This window comes from Phasianus colchicus, chromosome 3 (genome assembly GCF_987193195.1).
Source record: "Phasianus colchicus chromosome 3, bPhaCol1.hap1.1, whole genome shotgun sequence".
NCBI lineage: Eukaryota > Metazoa > Chordata > Aves > Galliformes > Phasianidae > Phasianus > Phasianus colchicus.
This window is the reverse complement of record NC_143438.1, coordinates 29,586,697-29,609,347: the sequence shown is the minus strand read 5'-3', so window position 1 is coordinate 29,609,347 and position 22,651 is coordinate 29,586,697. Positions and strand designations below refer to the sequence as shown.

General features: G+C 36.5%; 1 long non-coding RNA gene across 1 annotated transcript; it reads left to right on the top strand.

The window, feature by feature from the left end:
• Positions 1-16,366: 16,366 nt before the first annotated feature.
• Positions 16,367-21,994, top strand: LOC149918486 (uncharacterized). Its single transcript, XR_016465518.1, has 3 exons — positions 16,367-16,551; positions 20,544-20,646; positions 21,559-21,994. It is a non-coding gene; the product is annotated as an uncharacterized LOC149918486 (long non-coding RNA).
• Positions 21,995-22,651: the final 657 nt, after the last annotated feature.

The following is a 22,651-nucleotide window of genomic DNA, read 5'->3' as shown; positions in this document are numbered from 1 at the left end:
CCAAAGACATTATTGACCTAACCAAGGGTAGTGCTGAGAGGGAGCAGGGCTGCAGGGAGGGAGATGTTTTTCTGTATCCTCTGGGGTTTTTCCAGGTCTTGGAGAAGTGTCACCTTAAGCCATCATTCCATCATTTTTTTCATTGAGATGATGTAGAAATCCTCAACAGTCATAACCTGATGTTCAATGTGTTTGTATGTTTGGATGTGGTAGTAGAAAAGGGGTAAGAGCAAAATGCTGACCAACACTGCACCTCTTTTTTTTCAACTCAAGGATTTTTCTTAATTCCAAAGTGGATGTAAGGAGCTTACATAGAACCCTTGCACTTGTTTTACATGCACTGAAATAATAACATAGTTTGAAAGTATGTAGTATAACACTTTTTAATACTTACTGAATAGCAACTTAAGGAATACATGATGACTGTGAAGGTCTGCAGAGAATTAATGAAGTAAGTAGGATATTTGAGGGGGCTGAGAGAGAACAAGATCAGGATGCTTAAGCTCAAATTCAAATTAGATAAAGAGACAGCAAAATCAGTGACTTTGATTTTAGCGTTGCATATGACTACATGTGATATATCACAAGCAAGGAGATAGCCCTGCTACACTAGAGGCAAGTGAACAAGTGGAAGAAATTTATTTAGAAAAGTAAAAATTAAAACATTCAACATAGTATCAGTTGTCATTTTGAAAACATCCATTTATCAAAATGATATTATGTTCTTTCATACTTGAAAGTGAACAAAATTCCCACAGCGGAACTATATGTACTGTCATGAGGAAAGCATTTTAGAAGTTGTGTCAAACTTTATTTTCATCCTAATTCAAAACTGAATATTTTGACAGTTAAACACCCTTGTGATCTGCTTACATAGCAAATATTTAATGTTTTATGTTTGGATGCCTGTGGCTATATTGCCTGCAGCATTTTATTATTATCTGCACTTTTTGCTGTAGAAAGTAGAAGGTTAAGATCATTCTGAAGATACTCACACAGGGGAAAAACAGTAACGAGTATTTCAGTAAACTCTTGGAAACATAACAAGAATCAGTGACTATAAATGAAACTGAACAAATTAAATCAAAAGTCAAACAATTAAATCATAAATCCTTGGAAAAGTTTGGAGAGTTTAAAAAAAAGTTTCCTGTCATTCTGGTTTATTTATTTTTTTTTTTAACAAACCTACAAAAGGTACAGATTAGAATGAAATTAATCAACCGAACCCTTTACCACAGTTGTGCTGGGCATCTTACTGGCTGGATAGGAGAAAATGTATCATGGTGATAGAGTCTGTGATTTGGAAGACTGATTATATTCACAGTCCTAGTATGTGCAAAGTAGCATGAAGGTGAGTAGAAGAAAAATGAGTGAATCTTTGTTATAGATTGCAAAGATCCTACTTTTTAACCTTTAGCTCACAGATGAAAGATGATAACTCTGGGTAGCTGAGGCCACCCATTTGGCTACTTTTTTATACCGCTGTATTTCTTCACTGACGTTTGCTATCATCACTAGGTTAAGAGCAATCACCTCTGCATAGGAGATGTTGGTAAATCATGTGGCTGGAATGAAGTCTTAGCTATTTCCCCTCCCCTATCTCCTTCCTGTGAGAAGCACTAAACTATTTTATTTTATTTTTTGCTACAGTACTGCTGAGTGACTCTGGAGAAATACATTTATTAAAACAAAACACTTCTAAGTTTGTTGTTGTTCTTTTCTCGTTTGTTCATTATTTTGTTTGATTCATTATATACAAATTCTGTTTTTATGCAACATGACTAAAACATTGCCATTCTGCTTTTGTTACTGGAGTCTGAATTTCCACAACTGAAATTACTTTTTAAAAATTTCATGAGCAGTAAATCTTCATTTATATTTTCTCTAATTCAAACTTGTTTGTAGTGATTCATCTAAATATATCAACTGCAAAAAATAAAGCTTGTATCTGTCTTTACAAACCTAATATTAATGTTTGATTTCTTGACCTTTGTATCTTTGCTAATGGCATAGTAAGGCTTTGCATACAGACTTAAACGAGGAAGAATTTTCAGTAGTCGAATCATTTACCACTTTCCTGTTTCCATTTAGTCTCTGCACTCTTTGCTTTTTTTCTCTAGTAGATAGAAACACATTCTTCCTGTACCATGATAGCTTTCTTTACTCCATCTCTCATCAGATGCTCCTAGGATTTATTTGATACACTAATAACACTTTCCACATATTTATGCCAGCTCTTCATTCCTAGAATGTGAAGTGTGCAGTAACAATTCATCCAGTATGGCTGCTCTTTATCAGGAAGCATAGGTGAACCACTTGAACTAGAAGCAAAATTCATAAACTGATGCCTATCAAGAGACTATTTCTTATTAAATCTTCTCCCTCTGCCTTCCCTCCTCCCTCTGCTCCATTCGCTAATTCAGAATGCCAGGGAACAGGTCTTTTTATTTTTCATCCTCTGTTGCTTACACACCTTTACTCTGGTCTTCTTTTTTTATCTTGAATTTTTTTTTGTGATAAAAAAGAGCTTCACCACAACAACTTTGTAGCCTAATGTGGACAATTATTTTGAAATACAGGTAATTTATCAGTTATTACTTACTGATACTTATTTCTTACTGTTCAGCATCAGATTACATTTATTAAAATATTTCTTTCTGGAAAATATATAGTTTTCATTTTATAGAGGATTTTGGTACCTTATACTCACTTTGCACTTTGCATTTTGAATACTTCGTTGTAAGGGTTAGTATCTTTTGTGCTTTTACTATGCTATCTTCCTTAGCTTGCTGTGTATGGTTTCAAGGACCACTCCATTTACATTAGAGCTGAAACTGAACCTGAAATTTTTAGTTGTTGCCTCTAGTTTTAGGTAATCTAATGTTTACAACTTTTCCCTTCTTTCAAAACAAGGCAACGGAAGCCTTTGATTATAATTAACTTTTATTTAAGAGGAAGAGAGGCATTTAATCAACTTGTATCTGCTAATCTTGACAAGAGACTAAGTAGGACTGAAACAACTGAACAGGTTTATGAGTTTTACAAGTAAGGAGTCTGATTTGATAGTTTAGTTAATTGAAATAAACTGATTCTGTACCTTACGAAGTCAAAGTATTTGGCTCTGTTCATGGGTTTTTTTCATACCATCTCTTTGTGAATGCTGTGAAAGCGATAGAAACTGGTAGTATCCATGTAAACATTTCCTTTTTTCTTCAAAAGTTCTACATAGAGTCGAGAGTGTGTGTTGACTAATTGTACAAATTAAGTGCAATTAGTATGTGCTTAACTGTGTGCTGACAAACGTGCAACTAGTGAGGTATATTTAATTGAGTTTTACTAGATGGAAACCAAGACGAAACCAAAATGAGAGTGTGACTTCCAAGATGCATTCAGAGGCAGCTGAATCTCAGTTTCAGATATGTTTTTCTCAAGAGTAGTAGGCATCTTTGTGTTGTCCTCATCTCTGAAAGAACTGGTGACCTCTGCTGAACTGAGTGGTATCTTTGCCACCTCTCAGGAGGTATTGATAAGAAGATCTTATTTTGACCAAACATGACCTGTCTTTCATTCTTACATGAAAGTTTATTCTCATTGGTCTAACTTTTTGATAGTTAAGTGTCTCAGCATATTTAAGAAATATGGAAAACTCTTAAAATGATTTGACCAATTTGCACTGGCAGTGCTTTAAATGCTATTTTCCATGGACCCCAAGCAAAGCAGACCAGTACACCAAAATGAGCCACTGCACTGCTGAGAACTTCTCTCATCCTCTTGTGTGTAAATTTCTTTCAAGTGGCAATAGTGTGGCATGTCTATTATTATTTTTAATTCAATATATATTCTAATGGAGTGGCTGCAGTAGCCCTATTCAGGCAATGCAGTACTATGAAAATGGAGCAACGCTTTTGAATGTGGACTAAAGAATATTTATGCTTGAGTGCACATGCAATAATATTCCTTTTTTTTCTTTTGGTCTGTGTGCAGTCTTGGGCATTACAGTTAGAGAGCATCCAAAGGAGGATGAAAACGGTGAAGAGGCTAGAGGAGAAAACAGATGAGGAGCAGTGGAAGTTCCTGGATTGGCTCAGCCCAGAGCAGAGTTGAGGGGAGGCTTCATGGTGGCTGCAGCTCCTCTGAGGGAGCGAAGGGGCAGAGGGGCAGTGCTGAGCTCTGATCTCTGTGACAGTGACAGGACCTGAGGGAATGGGAGCTGTGTCAGGGGAGGGGCAGCTGGGGGTCAGAGAATGGTTCTTCACCAGAGGGTGGTGGGCATGTAACAGGCCCTAAGCTGCTGGAGTTCAAGGAGTGTTTTGATAGTGCTCTCAGATATAGAGTTTGAACATTGGGTGGTCCCGTGTGGAGCCAGGGGCTGGATTTGATGGGCTGTGTGAGTCCATTTCATCTTGAAGGATTCTATGATTTATTTTTTATTTTTTTTTACATTTTTTGGAGAGTTATATTGGATGACAGTGGAAAGTGTGTTAGGAATTATCATCTAATATTTTTTGAAGGAGTACTATTACTTATATAAGGATAGCTTCCTTTGAAGTCTGAACACATTCCTTAGTGTCTTGAGAGGCAATAAGGTAATGATCATTTTATGTTTAAAAAAAACGACTAGTGTGTAGGTCATTAGGAAAGTACTGGACTTCTTTTTATCATGCAGTCTTGACTTAGGTCTTTACCAAATGTTTAACAAAGACTACTTTCAGACCAAAATCATAATTATGCCAATGGACCTTAGTACTTAACCTTACTTTCTTGAGATCTTGTGTGAAAATTATTAATTCTTAATGATTTGAAAAAGGAATCAAGTGAATCTGTGTTTGAAAAGTACTGTCTAGCCTGCTTGGTGATAATTGTCTCGTAAAACCAGGCACAAATACCTGCCAAAGCTGTTCAATCTACGGCTGTTGCTGCTTCTGGAAGGTATTCTGTAGTCAGTTTTGAATTTATTACTTGAAAATCACTTAATGTTTGGCCTGTAAATGTTTATGTCTTCAGAATAACTGCAGTAAATCTGTTCTGCAGGTATTACATTAATACTAGCTGAGTATTGTTCTTACTGCATCTCTTATTACTTGCTTACAGTCTGAAAGCCTGAGATTACTTCTTCTTTGGTTAAAAAGAGAAAAGGGAAAAGAAAAATACCTACAAAAACAAACTAAAAAAGAAACTTGGCCCTCTGAAGTACCCCAAAATATAATCAGAGTTTTAAGGAGATTTGCAAACGCTTTGTTGGTTTGGTTCATTGTAAAATGCAGAAGTAGGTTTTCATGTTTTTGGTAGCTCTTGTGTGTTGGAGTGAGATAACATGTGCCATTCTCTGTGGGTAGGAGGAAATGAGATGTATGAGTATGGCATAAACACATGTGCATGTACTTGAAATTTATTACCACCACTTGGAAAACCATAAATCTAGTCACATTTGAGAGATGAAGAATTGTGGTGATATCTCTTACAAATTGGTTAGCAGAAGAGACAGGTCTGGTTAAGGACAGCTGTGCTCCATCTCCCAATATGTATGGGTATAGTGGTGACATTCCTAGTCTCCATAGCATCTGAAGACATTTGGCTGCCTCTTGAGAGTCCAGTGAGCTGCTGAATGCAGAAAAAAAGGAACACTCTTCCAACACTAGTTTGCCTAATACTTGCCTACTCTAGCTGTCTCCTTTTGCTTATGCAGTAAGTTTTTTCTAGGCACTCTGAAGGCTGAAATCCTACTTCTGTAACTTTATAACTTCAGTAATAAAACTTTTTAAGGCTTTGCCTGAAAATGTCACTTTTCTGCTTGAGAAACCTTGTTTTTGGAATATCTAAATGTGGTGCGTAGTAGGATTTATGCTTGGAGACAGAGGTAATTGCTGAGGCATGGAAAAGCACCTTTACTTAAAAATTCAGCACTTTTTTCCAGGTAAAGAAAAGAAATAGTGCAAGTAAATGAAGTGAAGAATGTTTATGAATTAGGTGTGATATAAAGAAATGAATTTCTGAGTCAGCAACCTGAATTGCTGGAAATGTTTCTATATTTGAACTGAATGTCAGAGATGCCCTTGTCAATATTAAATCCCAGCTATAAACACTCCCTTATGCATATGTATGGAGCATGGCGGATTCTTCAAATGAATTGAACTAATCTGTAAGTGCACTCCTTGAAAGATTACATGTGCTAGTGTAGATTTTTCTTCTTTTCAAAGGCAAGAAGCAAAATAGCCAAGCGGTTTCTTCAAGAATTTTAAGAGTTAGCTAATTATTAATTGTTCATTTACTATCTGTTTCGTGAAACCTTATGTTTTTTTTGCCACTAGTCTATGTATTATTGGTCCATTTTAAAGGAAAAAGCACTTTTCTCTCAAGTGCAGTCTTGGCTACCCTCCTACAGGGCAAAGCATAAGAAGATGCTGTACTATGTTTAGCTTCATTCTGTTGTCTAATTCTGTTGTTATGGTTTTGAATAGAGCATTATCACTTCATTAGTGCTTCTAAATATTTTGGATACAGTGCCATCATGGCAGCAATTTCATTTAGTACTTATCAGGAGTTCTTTTATACTGTAACTGGAATCAACAGTAACAGTTATTCTACTGTGTTATTGAAAGAGATTTGGACAAATTGGCTCACAGTAAACGTACTAATGGTGTAGTTTAGCTGGTCCTCTAATCTATGTAGGTCACAAGCAGCACTTGTAGTTATCACTTCCAATTGAAAGTGAGGGATTTTTCTATGAGAGATTGAAAATGATAGTATCTTTGTTATCTGAAGGGGGGGAAACAGTTTCAGTTTTTTATTCTATTTCTGTCCAATAATTTTGTGTTTAAATGTAAGAAAACTAGTACCTGATCACCTGTTTTTTTGTTTGTTTGTTTGTTTTAAATAAAAGGTTAGCCATATACCCTTTAACTGGACATTTTTTTTTCTCCCAACTTGTTTCAGTCAGTGTTCTCTCAGTCTTTGAATTGTTCTTCTCAAATTTGTGTTGATGCTCAAATCATTGGTGGATTTGGATGGAATCAATAACTCATTATTCTTTTGATTTTAAGGGCACCTAGAGCTTGCTGAGAGATCAATTTTTCAAATATGAAATGTGAGTGGAAATGATGATTGGTTTGTTAAACATGTGAGGTGGCGGGGAAGATTTTGGTAGGAAAGAAATCACTTCCAAATGCTGAGGAGATACTCAAGAAGAACTGCTCCTAACTGATACAAGTGGAATGTGTATGATGTTACCTTTCATATTATGGTCAAATGCAAAAAATCCACTGATGTCTTACTGATTATGCTTAGAATTGAATCCTGTCATATATTAACTATTCAGAGAAGAGCTTAACCTTAATACCTGGACCAGGTGGTTATCCTCAATGGACTCCAGGAGTCTGCTATGCTTCTTATGGCCTGTCATGCTATTTTCTCAGAAGATACCCAAGTAGTTGACATCCTCTATTAGGATGAGAGCCTGCTATGTGCTTCCTAATTACTTTTGGACAATTCACAGGTATTGCCTTGTTACTTCTTAAAGTGTTGCTGTTCTCTGTCTCTTCTTTGTCACTCAAAAGAACAAAACTGTCCCCTGTTGAATCTCGTTTAAATCTAGTTTAAGTTTTAAACAAGCTTTAAATAAGTCCAGCCAGCTTGCTGCCCAGGACACTCTTGTCCCACTCAGACAGTCATGACTCATCTGTTGTTAACAGGCCATACAGCCCCTTCTGATATCCTGGAGTCTTGTTGCTGCAGGCTCATTCAATCCTACATGAAAGAGTAGGAGTGAGTGGTAGCCATCCAACTTTACCAGGCACACTAACCCCTTCTTGATACTGCTAATGTGGGCCCCCAGCATGTAACAAGAAATTGTCTGGACAGCAAATGGGTGCTTCAATATCTCTTATTAAAGAATCTCCTTACTAACACCCTTTACACTGTTTTGTTTTGTTTTTAGTGGCATTGGTTCTAATACAGTTTTGTTTTGTTTTGGACACATGATGTTAGTAAGGGTCCTCTTGAGATGATCTAGCCCAAGACACATGCTCAAGCAGGGTCAGCTACAGGAGGTGTCCCAAGACCCCATCCAGCTGCATTTTGAATATGTTTGAGGACGGAGATCTCTTATGAGGATATCTGTTCTATTTGATCATCTCTGTTTGCTGTTTTTTTTTTTTAAAGAAGGAGAGACGAGTCTCTTACCTTCATCTTCACTCCTTCCTATCAAGTATTTATACATGCAGATAAAATCCCTCCTGAGCCTTCTCTTCTCCCATGCTGAGAAGTCTCATTTCTCTCTGCTTCACATCGTATAATGGAATTTCCAATCCTTTCATTATCACTGTTGTTCTGTGCTAGAATTGCTTCAGTCTGTCTAAATCTCCCATGCAGTAGGGAGCCCAGATCCAGTGTTGCGTCTCACTAAGTGTTGTCACTCCCCTTTAACTCAGTTTTAATGCTTTCTCTAATGCATCCTAGGATGCTGTTGGTCTTCTTTGATGTGTGAGTGCATTACTCTTTTACGGTCAGCTTGTTGTCCACCAGGAACCCAAGATTCTTTTCTGCAGAGCAACTTTCTGGTCAGCTGGTCTGTGGCATTTGGTACCTGGGGTAATTTCTCCCTAGGTGCAGGAGGCTGCACTTCCCTTAGATGAACTTTGAGTTTCCTGTGTCTATTTCTACAGCCTGTCCAGGTTCCTCCAAATTAGCAGCCCATCCTCCTACTGTATCGACCACTCCTCCTGTTTTTACAACATCTGCAGTCTTACTTAGTGTGTATTCTGCCTCATCATCTAGGTCTTTAATGAAAGTGTTCAACAATCTTGGCCCCACTATCAACCCCAGGGGTTCACTGATAGTGGCTTGCCTCTAACTGGACTTTGTGCCACTCATGACAATCCTCAAGGACCAGCACTTCAGTCAGTTTTCAGTCCGCCTTACTGCCCGTTTATCTAACCCATATTTTGATGGCTTGCATATAAAGATGGCGACCTTCAAGCTAATGGATCTGAAAGCAGTGTTTTGGCCGTATGTGTATTTCTCCTTTTCACCAGAATAATTGAAAACTAGGAAGTGATTAAGGAAGATTAAGGAATTTTGTAAAATATATAGCATAGAGTTCTTAGTTATGGTTTACAGTCCTCTGTAAGTACATGCCCAATGGTCTTATAAAAGCAGAACAGTTGGGTATGGCTGACTAGTTCTTAAGGAAAACCAAATGAACTTGAAAAATAAAAATCAGAATGTTATTGAGTAAGGCTTTAGAAAAAAAGAATCTCTTTGTGTTCTATGTTTGAGTTAAGCAGACACAACAGTGATTTTAACCTGTTCTAGTAGTGATCCTACTACCCTTTTGGGAAAGAGCAAGACTTAGCAATAAAGATTTGAGGATAAACAGGGGAAAGAAACTAAAAAAAAATCTTTTTTCTTCTGTTTTTTCTCCCTTTCCTATTATTTTCATGTGTCATTACTCCTTCAGCTTTTCTAGGAGTTAAAATGGCTTTATGAAGCTTGGGCACATTTCCTGTATACTGATTGTAGTCTGAAAGCTAAATAGCACTTGTGTATCTTAATATTCTGCTATGCCATCTCCAAATAATGAATCCCAACTTTGTTATTTGCTAGAAGGAGGTATCGGCATCTGAATTTAAAATCTGTTACTTTTAAAAAGTACTATTTTTTATTATTTTTATTATTATTTTTAAGTTTCTCGGCTGTATGCAAATAAGTTACTTCAAAGTACAGAAAAATACTATTCAGTTTTACATTAGCATCTGCATCTTACTTTCTGTTTACTTCAGCTGACAGGACACTTCACATAAAGAACTAGATTGTGTTATATTTTATAACTGGTTGCAGAATGTGCCTCTTGTTTCTGTTTTGTGAAGAGAAACTGAGATGAGTTCATTCATTTCACACAGTGATTAATCTTACATCAAGATCTGTATAATCATTCTTCCAATTCAGTCTTGATTTAAGTATATGCAATTATTGGTAGATACCTCCAAAATCATCTAGATGATTCATTATGAGTCTCTGGTTTGTGATTTATTTTTATTTTTTGATTCTCTGTGCTATTCTTTTTTTTGATTTCTTGCAGGAAAAAAAAAAAAAAAAAAAAAAAAAAGAATGCTACACTACCTAATAAGAGTGATTAAGCATTCATTCTAAAAATACAGAAGACTTTTGGGATTTGCAAATGTTGTTTACGGATATTTGTTACTACATCTACTTCGGAATAACAACAAATAAAAAGCTCCATGAATTACAGAACAAATATGCTGGGTAACATTTTGTGGCTTGAATGTTGTTTCTAGATCAGCTTTTTCAGCTGTTTTAGACTTTCAGAAAGTTGTGACATAGCTTATCTTCTGCAAGGACAAGATACTGAAACACCTCAAGGAAAGGTATGTTTACTTCCAAAACTTGTCCTATTTCTGGCAGTGTATCCAGGCCATGCTTTTCTCTTCATCAGTGCTTCTATATTCCTTTGTATCCGTGGATTATTATTTTTTTTAGAATGGCACCTGTTTGTATTGCATTTGTGCTGCCAAAAGTATTAGTTGTACACACGTGTGTAATACAGAATTTTTCTGAAAGATGACTCAGAAATTCTGTTGCATATTCTAACCAATGCCTTGAACATCTCTGTATCTTCCTACTACTGCATCACTGAATAACTGTAAAGTGCGTAATCTGTGATTGTTGAACTTTACAGGCTTTCAGAAAACCTCTTGAATCCTTTTATTGTACATATTTCAACCCTTGCAAATGATTCTGAATCCTCTTTTGATATCATACAGCTGGGCATCCTGGACATTCATAGTATCAGAGGATCATTTAGATGGGAAAAGGCCTTGAAAATGGTTTCTTCCCTAATCTTTTGAAATTGCTCTGGTTGGTCACTGTACTCACAAGCAGGGAGTGTAGAGCAGTTTCTCAAAACTCCTTTTGAGAGCTAGGGCATGTAAGAAATGCTAAGAATAAGTTAGCATAAGTTCTTGCAAAGAATAATAATACTTACCTTGAATGTGCATTATGGTGGAGAGACAGAAGAGACGTCTCGGGAGAGAGTTTGTTATAGGGCTGTTTGTTATAGGGAATACTGTTCTCTGCCCCCCTGAAGTACTGGCAGCAGCACAACTTTGGATAAAAGTTCTCTTCAGAGAAATAACTCCCAGCAGTTAAGGGTTTTATTTGCCATTCCAGCCCAACTGAGGCCCTGTGGCTGTCTGCACTCCGCATGGGATGTGGGGTAAGACTAAAGCACAGAGAGCTCTGTTTCTCTTTGCTGCTACTTGCAGCAAGTATAACAATGAGCTCAGTCCAGAAACAACTTCTCACTTTAGGCTGTAGATCATAATTACCTTGGAAAGATGCACCCTATCCTACAGTAAGCAATTCTGGGTGAAATGTTCCTTCTATGTGATATGAGAATGGGACTTTGTCATGGGGTTATCTAGATCTATCAGTGTCCGTCACAAGGGAACAGCAGGTCTACAGCCCAAAAAGGGGAGAGGGGAGGGCATCTCAGTGGTTGATGGGCTGGTTCAGCTCGGTTCTGTGACTAATGGGGCAGGAGACTCATGGATCCATACCCTGGGAAAGGGGGAAGGGAAAGGGGGAAGAGAGATGGGCCTACGAACAGAACAGTGGCAACAATCTGAGGAGGAAAGTTAATTTACTCAATATGGTATTGGAATGCAAGATAACACACTATAATACAATATGTAATTGGAATTGGGGCTAATAAATCAAATAAAATAAGAGAGAGCACGTCTGAAACCAAAGATCTTACTCTGAATTGATGATGAAACAGCTGGGGAGTACACCCACACACTGCCAGGCAGTGAGAGAGTCCCGTGATTTGCCAGCTTTATCTTCCCCTCTGAATGCAAAGTCCTCTGGGGTGTGTAGTTCTCTTCTGGGAGCCAGATATTTGGAAAATTGGCAGTCTATGGGAGTGGGCCATTAACTCTTTAACTCCCAGTATTGTACATGATGTTATGATGTGGAATACTGATAACAAAAGTCATAAAACCATGACAGACTTTTTCATATGTGTCTGAAATTTAAAACATTTTAAATTTAGCAGTTCAAATAGAGTGCTTTCTAGGGGAGTGGTTTAAGTAATACAAGCTTAAGTGCAGTGGATGGTTAGAAAACCGCAGCTTCCTCAAACTTTACAAAATTGGCAGTAATATCTACTTGCTTCCTAAAATTCAGAGAAAATATAGCATTTTTTTCTTTCCTTCCTTTAACTAAATCTGTTTAATGGTAATTATTGATTCTGAACTAGACTGAACTGTTCCCTGCATAAAATTAATATACACACTTTTGAGCTTACCAGGCCTGTGATCATGAGATCAATAACATTTTCTAACCACTCATACAAAACTTAATTTAACAATAAAAAAAGGTATAACTTCTGTACCACAGTGACTACAGCAACCCCTTTAAATAGCATCTAAAGCAGCCTTGTAAAGAGATGTAACCAGTGAAATATGACTGTGTTTTTTTCTTTTTTTTTTCCCTGGGAAATTGTTCTGTGGAATGTTGAAGCTTTTTTTCCAAGTAGTTTTAAGGAGGACCAGTTCTGTGTTGTTCTGTTGTAGGCTGCAGCTGATCAACCAATAGTTTTCTGTGTAGCAGATACTCTGTGTGCAGACCTATTAAATGTACAGCATCAGTGGTAAGGATTGCATTTCTTTTACCCCAAAAATATTTGAACAAACCTAACGTCACTTTTCTATCTTAATAAGAATGGGTGATTTTTCTCTATTGAGCGATATAAAAAGTCAACAAACCAGCCTGTAAACTGTCAACACATTTAAAAGAGGATTTTATTTTTTCCTTTTGTGGTAGAATTCAATAATAGAGCAATTCTCCACAACACATGTATTTAAATGTGGTCTCTGTTTTAATCAATTTGTTCAGGGTGGAATTATGGCTAAGGAAGAGTACAGAACTTGAGAACAGATATCTAATATACAAATATACTGAAGTCCGGTGTTTCTTAAAGACCAGAAGAAAACTGTTTTTGATCTGAGCCACAGAGGAAGAGCACTGAAAAAGATAATGCTCTGTAAGATGTTCATCAAATCTTGTCTGGCTACTTGTATTTGCTGGTTCATTGAAGACTCAAAAGAAAAGAACTCGTTCTTCTTTTCCCCGTGTTGATTTCAGATACGGAAGATATGCAAAGTAGGTTGACATTTCCTTTCCTTGTCTTTCTGTGCTAATTCTCCAATCCCTGCCAAAGATTAATGATCCCTTGAGATACTTTGGAGGAAAAGCATTTTAGTTTTCAAAATATGCGATTGCTCAGAATCTTAAGTATTTATGAAATGAATTCCTCTGGAAAGAAAACGGTGTCCAACATTTTGAACACAGGAAGCTGGATATTGGGGAGTTTCACTGATATGCTTCATATATCCTTACTGAGAACAGAATGTTTGTTTCTAGCAATGTGCAGTTATGCAGCTCAATACTCATAACCTTTTCTTATCATCTGTAAGGAAGTTTATTTGCTCTGTTGACAGATTTTATAGACCTTTGCCTTTTGCTTTTGTCAGTATGATCTATGCTGTCCAAGGGGAATTTACTACATACATACATCCCAGGATGGCCAAATATGTTGGTTTTAAGACCCAGAGGTATTCTTCTCCTTGTCTACTAGATGTTTCCAAACCCAGGCAGTTGTGAGTCTGAGATAGACACAACTGGCTGCACAGAGAATTAAACAAACAGAAGAACCCCTTTACAAGCATGCATGTAGAACGTGAACAAAACTGCTAGCCTGGCTTGATCCTTACCTATAACTAATTATGTTTGAAGTATGCTGGTAGAATATACAAATACTTCCACTCAATTCAAAAGAATTACTTGTGGGATTACCTGGGTACTCCTAGTATAGGAAGATTTGCATCTCAGAAGATCCTCTACTCTTACCTCCAATTACCAGCTGAGTTTTGGCTGTTTCTTCCATATCTACTGCTCCTTAAGTATCTGTGAAATCCAGATGTGAGCTGCTCAGTTATCTATATATAACTAGCAATTTTTTATGTCACCTCAAGTTTGACATATACCTCTAGCCAGTATTTAAGACAAGGATTAGTCGTATCAGTTGCAAATGCTCCCTTCTGTTTTTACTCATGTTTAGCAAGACATAAAAATTTTTTACTTAAATTCAGGAGGTTGCATTAGTGAGGACTGTCTCATATCTGATCTCCACTTTTGTCATGTATCACTAAAATGCTGCTTGTGTTTCTCCAGTTTTTGGTCTATAAAGTTATTCTGTGTCCACGTGTGGGATTCACAGTGTCAAGCTGCCTGTCAGTCTTAAATGAAGCATTTAACTGGCTGTGAAGGAATGTCATGATTACAAAAGCAATGAAGGCCGAATTGCAAATGATTGAACAGGGCAGTTTAACCAAGTGTAGTAACTATTTTATTGATGAACTGCTGGTCTTAATGCTTCAGAGATCTTCCTGTTCCCTCCTCCCTTTTTGTCTGTCAGTTTAGCTATAATAACAGCAATGAAACAGATTTTTTTAATTACATTTCTTACTATAGTGTCCAAAATTAACAGTTTAGTTTATGGGATTTGGAATTCAGAGAGAGAACTATTAATATGTTGAGAAATCCAGATGGTTTCTCAACCAAGTACTGCGTAGGCCTTAACACAGTTCAGTTTCCTATATCACAAAGTTATACTGGCAGGAGCATAATGGAAGAAAATGAATATTAAAACAAATCAAGGAATTCTTTATACTTTTTTGGTTGTGGAGAAAAGGCTTAGGATGGGGGAATGAGAGAGAACAATTGAAGTAAATAGTCAAAAATCAAGATTTTGTTTAAAAATAGTACACAATTATGTATTTATTCAAAAAATATGTAAAATCTACATAACATTTGGTAAGAAAGCAAATTTTTTTCAACAGATGTGAGGATGCTCTTCGTCTAAATTGTATGGCATTGTGTAATATTGGCATTCTGTATCTTCCTGTAATTATTACAGAGAATTGTACTTCCTTGATGTTCAGAAATTTTCCAGTTTATTTGTAAAACCTACCATACTGTGATACTTTTAGCAACTTCATCTTCATGTACATTTTATATACCAGATGATAGACACTCTTTCTGTACATGTAGATGATTATCTAGATAGAGATACCTTTGGCTAAGGTAGTCAGTATAGCAAATACATGGCTATCACCTGTTAGGTTAGACTTGACTCAGTTTCTAGCAGAAAGAACCCGATTATTTTGGAGGACAATTTCCCTCTTATACTTCCTTACAGGAAATCTATTTTCTTCCCATTCCTTATGAGGCAACAAAACATAAATGTTTGCACTTTCCCTATGTTTCTTACATCTGAGTTTTCAATCCTTTAACTACTTCAGTTTGAATATTACAGTTCAAGTTAGGCTTCAGCATCATGATATTTTTTGAAATATTATTATCTTGGGAGTGATGAATATGTGATGTAATAATGATAATTAATCATTAAATATTAAATAAACATACATATTAATGCTTGGCTCTAATTTCTTGCAGTGTTAGCTGCCTGCCTCTTCTAAGCAGTAAAATACAATCTGATACGAGCAATGCCAAAAATAATTACATATTTTATAAGTACAGATTAGTTAGTACCTTGGTTATGCAGATTACCTAGCAGCTTTTAAACAGTGTTTTGCTACATGAGAGTAGCTGAAAAAGAAAACGTTTTAGAGAAATATGTCCGTTTTGATAATGTGGACAGGGTTAAATTTTGATAGGCTTGAGAAAAGTTCTGCTATGAGAGAGGTCAATAATTCATTTAAATGATTCCAGGACTACTTAGAGGCAAGAATGCAGTATGCAACCTCTGCTCTCCATCAAGGCAGCCTACAACAGAAAAGTGCTGTATCCCTATGGGACATGAGTGAAATACTGCAGTATGAACTTGTTATTTCGTTCAGGAAGAACTTTTCAATCTTTCTCATCCCTGAGAGAAAACACTATTTCACGCTGGTCAAGAATGTATAATACATGCACATATTCATATTCATTATTCAAGAAAAGAATGCTCATTGCATTAGGGGAAGTCTGAGTTACATCACTGTGTGATCCAAAGCTTATACATGCTTGATAAGCTTTTCACACGTTTTTGAGAGATTTATCCATTACATGTGTTTCTGGAATGAAGGTATGTATATTTGTGGAGATATGGACTAATAAATAAACTAAGTTTTCCATTTGTGCTTGGGTAGATAAAGTATAATCTTGGTAATTCTTGTAAGCTGAACTGTAAGTTGTGTTTTTGGATGAGATATCCCTTTTGTTGGGTTTCTTTCATGTGATACCTGTCAGTCTTCTCTTTTCCTGCAGGAAAAAGAGAGAGAGAATAATCTTATCCTCTCCCAGCATTGTGATGTCAAAACCTCTTCTTGTCCATCTGCCTAGCAAGAGTAGCCTTTGATACGCTCTGTACTCATGCAAACCTGATGCAGCATTGGTTACTGGTGTCTTCTGCTTCCACCATTTCTCCTTTCTTTCTGCAATGTTGCCTTGGATCAAAGGAAAATTTATAAGGTATATTGAACATCTCATGTAAGAAAGGAATAATAATAAACAATTTTGGAATGAGTAGGATGAAGAATATTCTTGTAAAGATATTCAGAGATGACTCGTGGGTTGAAAAGCCAGCAGGTTGGAAAACAGTGCTGCAGAAAAAGACCCTGGGGCCCTGTTGGACAAGAAGCTGGGCATGCACCCTCACATCAAAAAGGCTAACAGCATTCTGAGTTGCATTAGAAAGAGTGCTAACAGCAGATGTGGGGTGGCGATCCTTCCCTTCAGCCCAGCATCAGTAGGGCTGCACCTGCAGTGCTGTGATTTTCTAACCACTGATCAGAACCATCAGAATTATTATGTTTCAGTTTTGTATATTAAGTTATTGGCCAATTAACATACATTGAGAGGCAATGATACTTTCCACTTCATGAACAAAATTTTACTGAGCAGAAGTCACGTGGAACATGCAGACTGATTCACAGGAGAACTGCACGTTGTTTTATTTTCCAGTGCTTAAAAAAAAAAAAAAAAAAAAAACAAAAACCACAACAACCAAAAAAACAGCTAAACAGAGTGTTCTGAAAACTTTAGCCAGAACACTTTCATCTATTAAAGTAAACTAACTGTAGAAATTAAGGTGCTTGGTGTCTCTGAATTTATCACCTTATTTACATGTCAAAATGTAGCCAGGGTACCTGCACCCAAAATAACTGCTGAGAAAGCAGTACCTTGAATGTTTCTATGGGCCTAATGCTATCTTACATAAAAACAAAAAGCACAGTTCAGATAAGGATACCTCATATTCTTTCAAAAAAAGAAATCCCTTTTTTTTTTTTTTTTTTTTTTTTAGTATGAATGTATGGGCTAGAATATTACATTTGAGTCTGTCCTGGTTTCAGCCAAAACAGCATTAATAGCACACCAATGTTTGGTTGTCTCTGAGTGATGGGAAGACACCTGAGGCTGGGGAAGAGCCACTGCCATAAAGGTGTGGGGCATGAGGCATAACCAGGATAGGTGACCTGAGTAGGCTAAGGGTTATACTATATCATATTACACCACACAGAGGGTTGTAAAGCCGTGGGGAGTGGCCATGAGGCAGTTGCTGCTCAGGAGTTGTGGGACTCGGTGGTGGCAGGTGTTGGTCAGCTGTATTTGTTGCTGTTTGTCTGGAGTGGAGTAATTGCATTTCAGATATGCATTTTGTATGTGCATGTATGTTGTTTTTGTTGTCTTTTTTTTGTTTCCATTTTCTGTTCTCTCTTAGTAAACAGTTTTTATTTCAACCCCCAAGTTATCTTTTGTTTCTAATTCTCTCCCTCATCCCACCTGGAGGAAGTGAGCAAATGGCCTTGTGGTGTTCAGCTGCTGCTGCCAGGTTAAGCCACAACAGAGTCAGAATTTGGAAAAGTGGCTTATTAGTAGCTTTATTTATCTATTTAGTGCTTTAATAGGGCCTGGAGGCTTTGATGTTGTGATTTTAATGTTCATTATGAGCAATTAGAAGCATATTGAGTAGCGTAGAGCCCAAAAGGTGTTATTTTAGTGACTTTACAAGGAATGAAAAACCTGACTTGCTGAAAATTTTCTAGTACTCTTATAGGAGCATTTGTCAGAAGTCTGGATTCTGGGTGAATTTTTCATTTTTTCTGTAGCCAGCTCAAAGCTTAGACATCACTTATATCATTGGGGCCAATGACCTTTTGACTTCCCTATTCCTTGTGATAAATAGTACAAATAAGATAGAAGCATTAGCTCCTTGAAGGCAAGATGTTACTGTAAGTTGCTGGGTTTTCCGTAGGATGGTTATTATCTGGCTACATATGGCATTCAGAACTGGAAGACTCTCTGTAATATATACGTAAGGAGCTGACAACCAACTAAAAGCTAAGTGTTAGGCTTCAAAGAGAACATCAGTAGTTCACAGCCACTAGATCTGTCTTCTAGGCAAAGACGTAAATTCTACTTTTTGAGTACTGAATCTCTTAGATTTTCATATTCTTGCAGTCCTTTTCAACTCTGCAGTCAGTGGTTCTGTGTAGCAACAAGCAGTTAGTATTCATTGTCAGTGAAAAAAGCCAGGTGCTAGCTTTCAAGGCTGCAGCTGTTTCTAATGCTCAATTGAGAGCAAGTGGTTTCTAAAGGGGAAATAAAAATCGTAGAAATACTGTATTGTTTCAAAAGAATGAGAAAAAAGTGGAGTATGTCCTAAGAAGTATGATGTATTGGACAAGCATCTACCATCTTTCCTAAGATTTAACTTTCAGAAATTAAAATGGACATGCCACAGCTAAAGCCTTTTCTAATTATATTTTAGTATTAGATCACTCTATTTCAGATATGTAAGTTATAAACAGCATTATTTTGACTCAATTACCAATTAATTGGGCAATAAAAGTAGCTGAACAGAAGAGTATCTCTGAGGAGTCTTATTTTAAAAAATACACTGTGAGAAGAACATGAAGAATGGGATACCTCATTGCTGCTACAGCAGATAATACTGATGTTTTAATTAGTTGTATTAATGACCAAAATGATGTGTGGTACTTATTCCAGGTTCTAATATAACTTGCAGTTATAATAAATAGGGTAGTTCTTGAAAGTGATTTTTAGCTGAAGGCTTTAATGTAGATATCTTTATATCATGCAAGTTAATCAACGGGACAATCAGTGAGTAAGGTTTATTATTAAGGCCCTTCCCCTGTTGTATTAACTGAATTATACGTATTTTTATAATTTGACTGTTACCCTGCTACAACCTCTGCCTAAGATTGGGCTAATCTCCCAACCTGCTGGCTAGCTAGACATGCTAACGAACTGCATGTTTTCACAAGATATTCTTATCTTCAAAGACAAGTTCAGTCATCTCATTGTGATTAAGAGTTCCTTTACTTAGATAAAAGTATACATCTGCTATATCTAAGGATACGCATATGGAGACTTGTACAAAGGTTCTTACTGACAACATTCTGATAAATAGCACTTCAAGGATCATTTTGACCCTATGCACGGTAACAGCTTTTCCAGTAAGATCTGAGCTGTTTCTATCCTTGATTTTTCTTCCACTCCTTTTAAATGTAACAATGTTTGAACCGTAAGTTTTCCCCAACCTCTAAACTGTAGTACTTTTCTACGTTCTTTGTCAATGTATTATATAATATGTTAGGGAATAATACCTGTACTGATTCTGTAATTAACTGAACTAGAAAGCAGAGGTGTTTTTTTTTTAACTAGATTTGTCATTCCCTTTGAGTAGTGAAAATGATTATTCTTGCGTGTATGGTTTGCTTGCTTGTTTTAGTGAGTGCATGGACTTACCTACATCTTAGAATGGTAAATCATGCCTGCTCCAAAATGTTGTGAATTGCTTCATAATGGCTAACTGAAAATCTTGAATCATTCTTTTTCCTCTCTTGTATGCATCTTTTGATTCACCTTAAGCATCTTCTCTCCCTCCCTTCTTGCTCTCCCTCAGTCTTTAAGTTACAGGTTTCACAAAGTTAAATTTGAATTCTATGCCTTCCGTTCTCATTAGTGCAACAGAATTTAATACCTGCCTGTTTCTTCAAGATTTGTTGTCTACTTGTCATGGTTTTATGATCTTTGGTTACAGTATTCCACATCGTAACATCATGTAGTGCACTCGGAGTTAGAGTTAATGCTCCAGTTCTGGGTAGCTGTCCCAGAAGAGAAGAACTACGTACCTCAGGGGACTTTGCATTCAGAGGGGAGATAAAACACCTGGCAAAGTCCAGGGGCCTGGCTCTCTTCCCTTCTGCCTGCCCCAACCACACATCTTGCCTCAGTATTAAAGTAAGGCCTTCAGTTTTCGGACGCTCTCATCATATTTATTAGCTTTAATTCCTATTATATTGTATTATATGGTATTATAGTGTGTTATCTTGCATTCTGATGTCTTATTTAGTAAATTAGTTTGTTTCTCCTCAGATCATTGCAGCTGTTTATTTTTTAGATCCATCTCTCTATCCTTTTCCCTTATCTCTTTCCAGGGCATGGATCTACCCCTCTAGTCACGGAACCAGTCAGCCAGTAAAGCGTTGACACTCATACACCAGCAATTTGGTGGTGTAAGATTCTTTTCGATTACTGAAGGTAAGAATAACATCTTGCTTGTGTCTTACTGCTATGGTAGGCTGTGTTCGGCATTTCAACTGAAGTGCTAGTCTCTTTGTTCTTTTAGAGCAGAGGATAAGTGCATGCTCTGTTTCTAAATGAAACAGATTTGTTTACCATTGAATTGCAAATATTTTTAATAAGGACATCGAGTGCCATTTATCTCTGTCCTTGTCATTTTTTTGTGTGTGCATGCACTGCATTTTCCCTCTTTGCATACCTGTAACTAACACTAATCAACTGGTTTTTAGAAAGAGGTAAGACTGAAAAATAAATATGTGAAACAAGCATTTAATAGTTAAGACTAACAGTTTTTAAAATGTTGAATCATACAATTCAATTCTTCTAAAATAATGACCTTTCTTAAGAATGTAATTCTAAAATGAAAGGAACAATGCTTTAAAAATTGAAGTAGCCCTTAGAAACATCCAAATAAGTTGTTTCTAGTGTATATGCTGAACAGCTTGATAGTACTTTATTGCTGCTGTGTGAATGCCTGACTGAAATTCGAGCATTTTGCCTGTGACATCAAAACATTGTGGGATTTTACTGTTTTGTGTGTAAACAAAGTAAACAGCAAGGATTTTTGACTCGTCCAGGGTACCATTTACAAACTGTCTTCCTCCTCATGCTGTATAACATCAAGAAGCATTGCTGTAGTCAGAGAGCACTGCATAGAGGACAATTTTGTAGCTTCCTATTGTTAAGGCTATTGTGCAGGGATATGTTAGGGATGTGCTATGTGTAGTGGATAGGAGAATGATCTGTGGGCAGTTTTGCTGGTGTACCGCGAAAGTAACTATGCAATAGGTCCTAGATGTATTAAAATGTAGTATTAAAAAAATAACTGTTCTATCATTTTCTTTTGCTGTTTTACTGCTGTCTGCGCAGATTGTAGAGACAGAAATGTCTCCTGAAAACGTTTTTTTTCTGGATGCTGTCAGTGGCCCTGTTCACCGACACTGAAGTCTGTAAATGAAAACAAGTTGCTGGTGCATTTTTGTTTCTTTAAACATGAAAGAAAATAAAAAGGAAGTGGAAGACAGAAGAAAAAAGCTAGTTCATATGGATCCCTGCTCAGTGACAATGCTAAGCACCATGTCCTGTTAAGAACTTGAACAGGAACAGAACTTTATCAGTGGTATTAACAATCCATAGAGGGCATTTTAATATTTGATGGTGAGTATTAATTTTGTTTAAATTATACTGAGAATGTTTTCATTTTTTGTTCAAAAAAGAGACTGTAAATCTTCGATTACTTTGACCCAAAAGAGTTTTGCTACACAATGGGTTGTCCTTTTACAATGTCCCAATGGAAATTGTTTCCTTCTTAAAGTAGTGCCTTTCTCATGAATGAAATTATAAGTAATTTGTTTGGAATGAGTGAAAATTGTTTTCAACCATATCTGAGAAGTAAAATATATGTACTCATGGTGATGATTTTAATATTTGAAACAGAGAAAAATATACCATTCTTTCATGCTCAAGTTGAATTCCACTAGGGTAACACTAGTACAATGTAAGCTGTGGAAAGCATTATCAAGGTCTCTGTACAGCTTGATGACATTAAATGATCTCCATTTACCAAAGGGAAGAAGTAACAGAATGGCATTCTGTAATCTGTGGAAATTCAAACCTAATTCCCAGAGGAATATATTCATAGTTACATTATTAGGGTTAATGATATTTTAGAATTATTTGTCAGACTGGTATGTTAAAATAATATGTAGTACTAAGTACAGTAAATGCAAAATACCCACTAAAGTAATTGAATAGTAATATGTTTCAGCTTGTCTGAAGGTGAGGAACAAAAATTAATATGAAAGCATGTAAAGAAGGAAGCAAATAGGAAAGCTCAGAATACCATAGATTGTGTTGCTTCTCTTACTGCAAATACTGACCAGCAAAGAGATACAGAAAACTATATCATTTAAACTGTTTACAGAATCATCTCAGCAAATATGTGTTCAGTGGCTTGAAAATA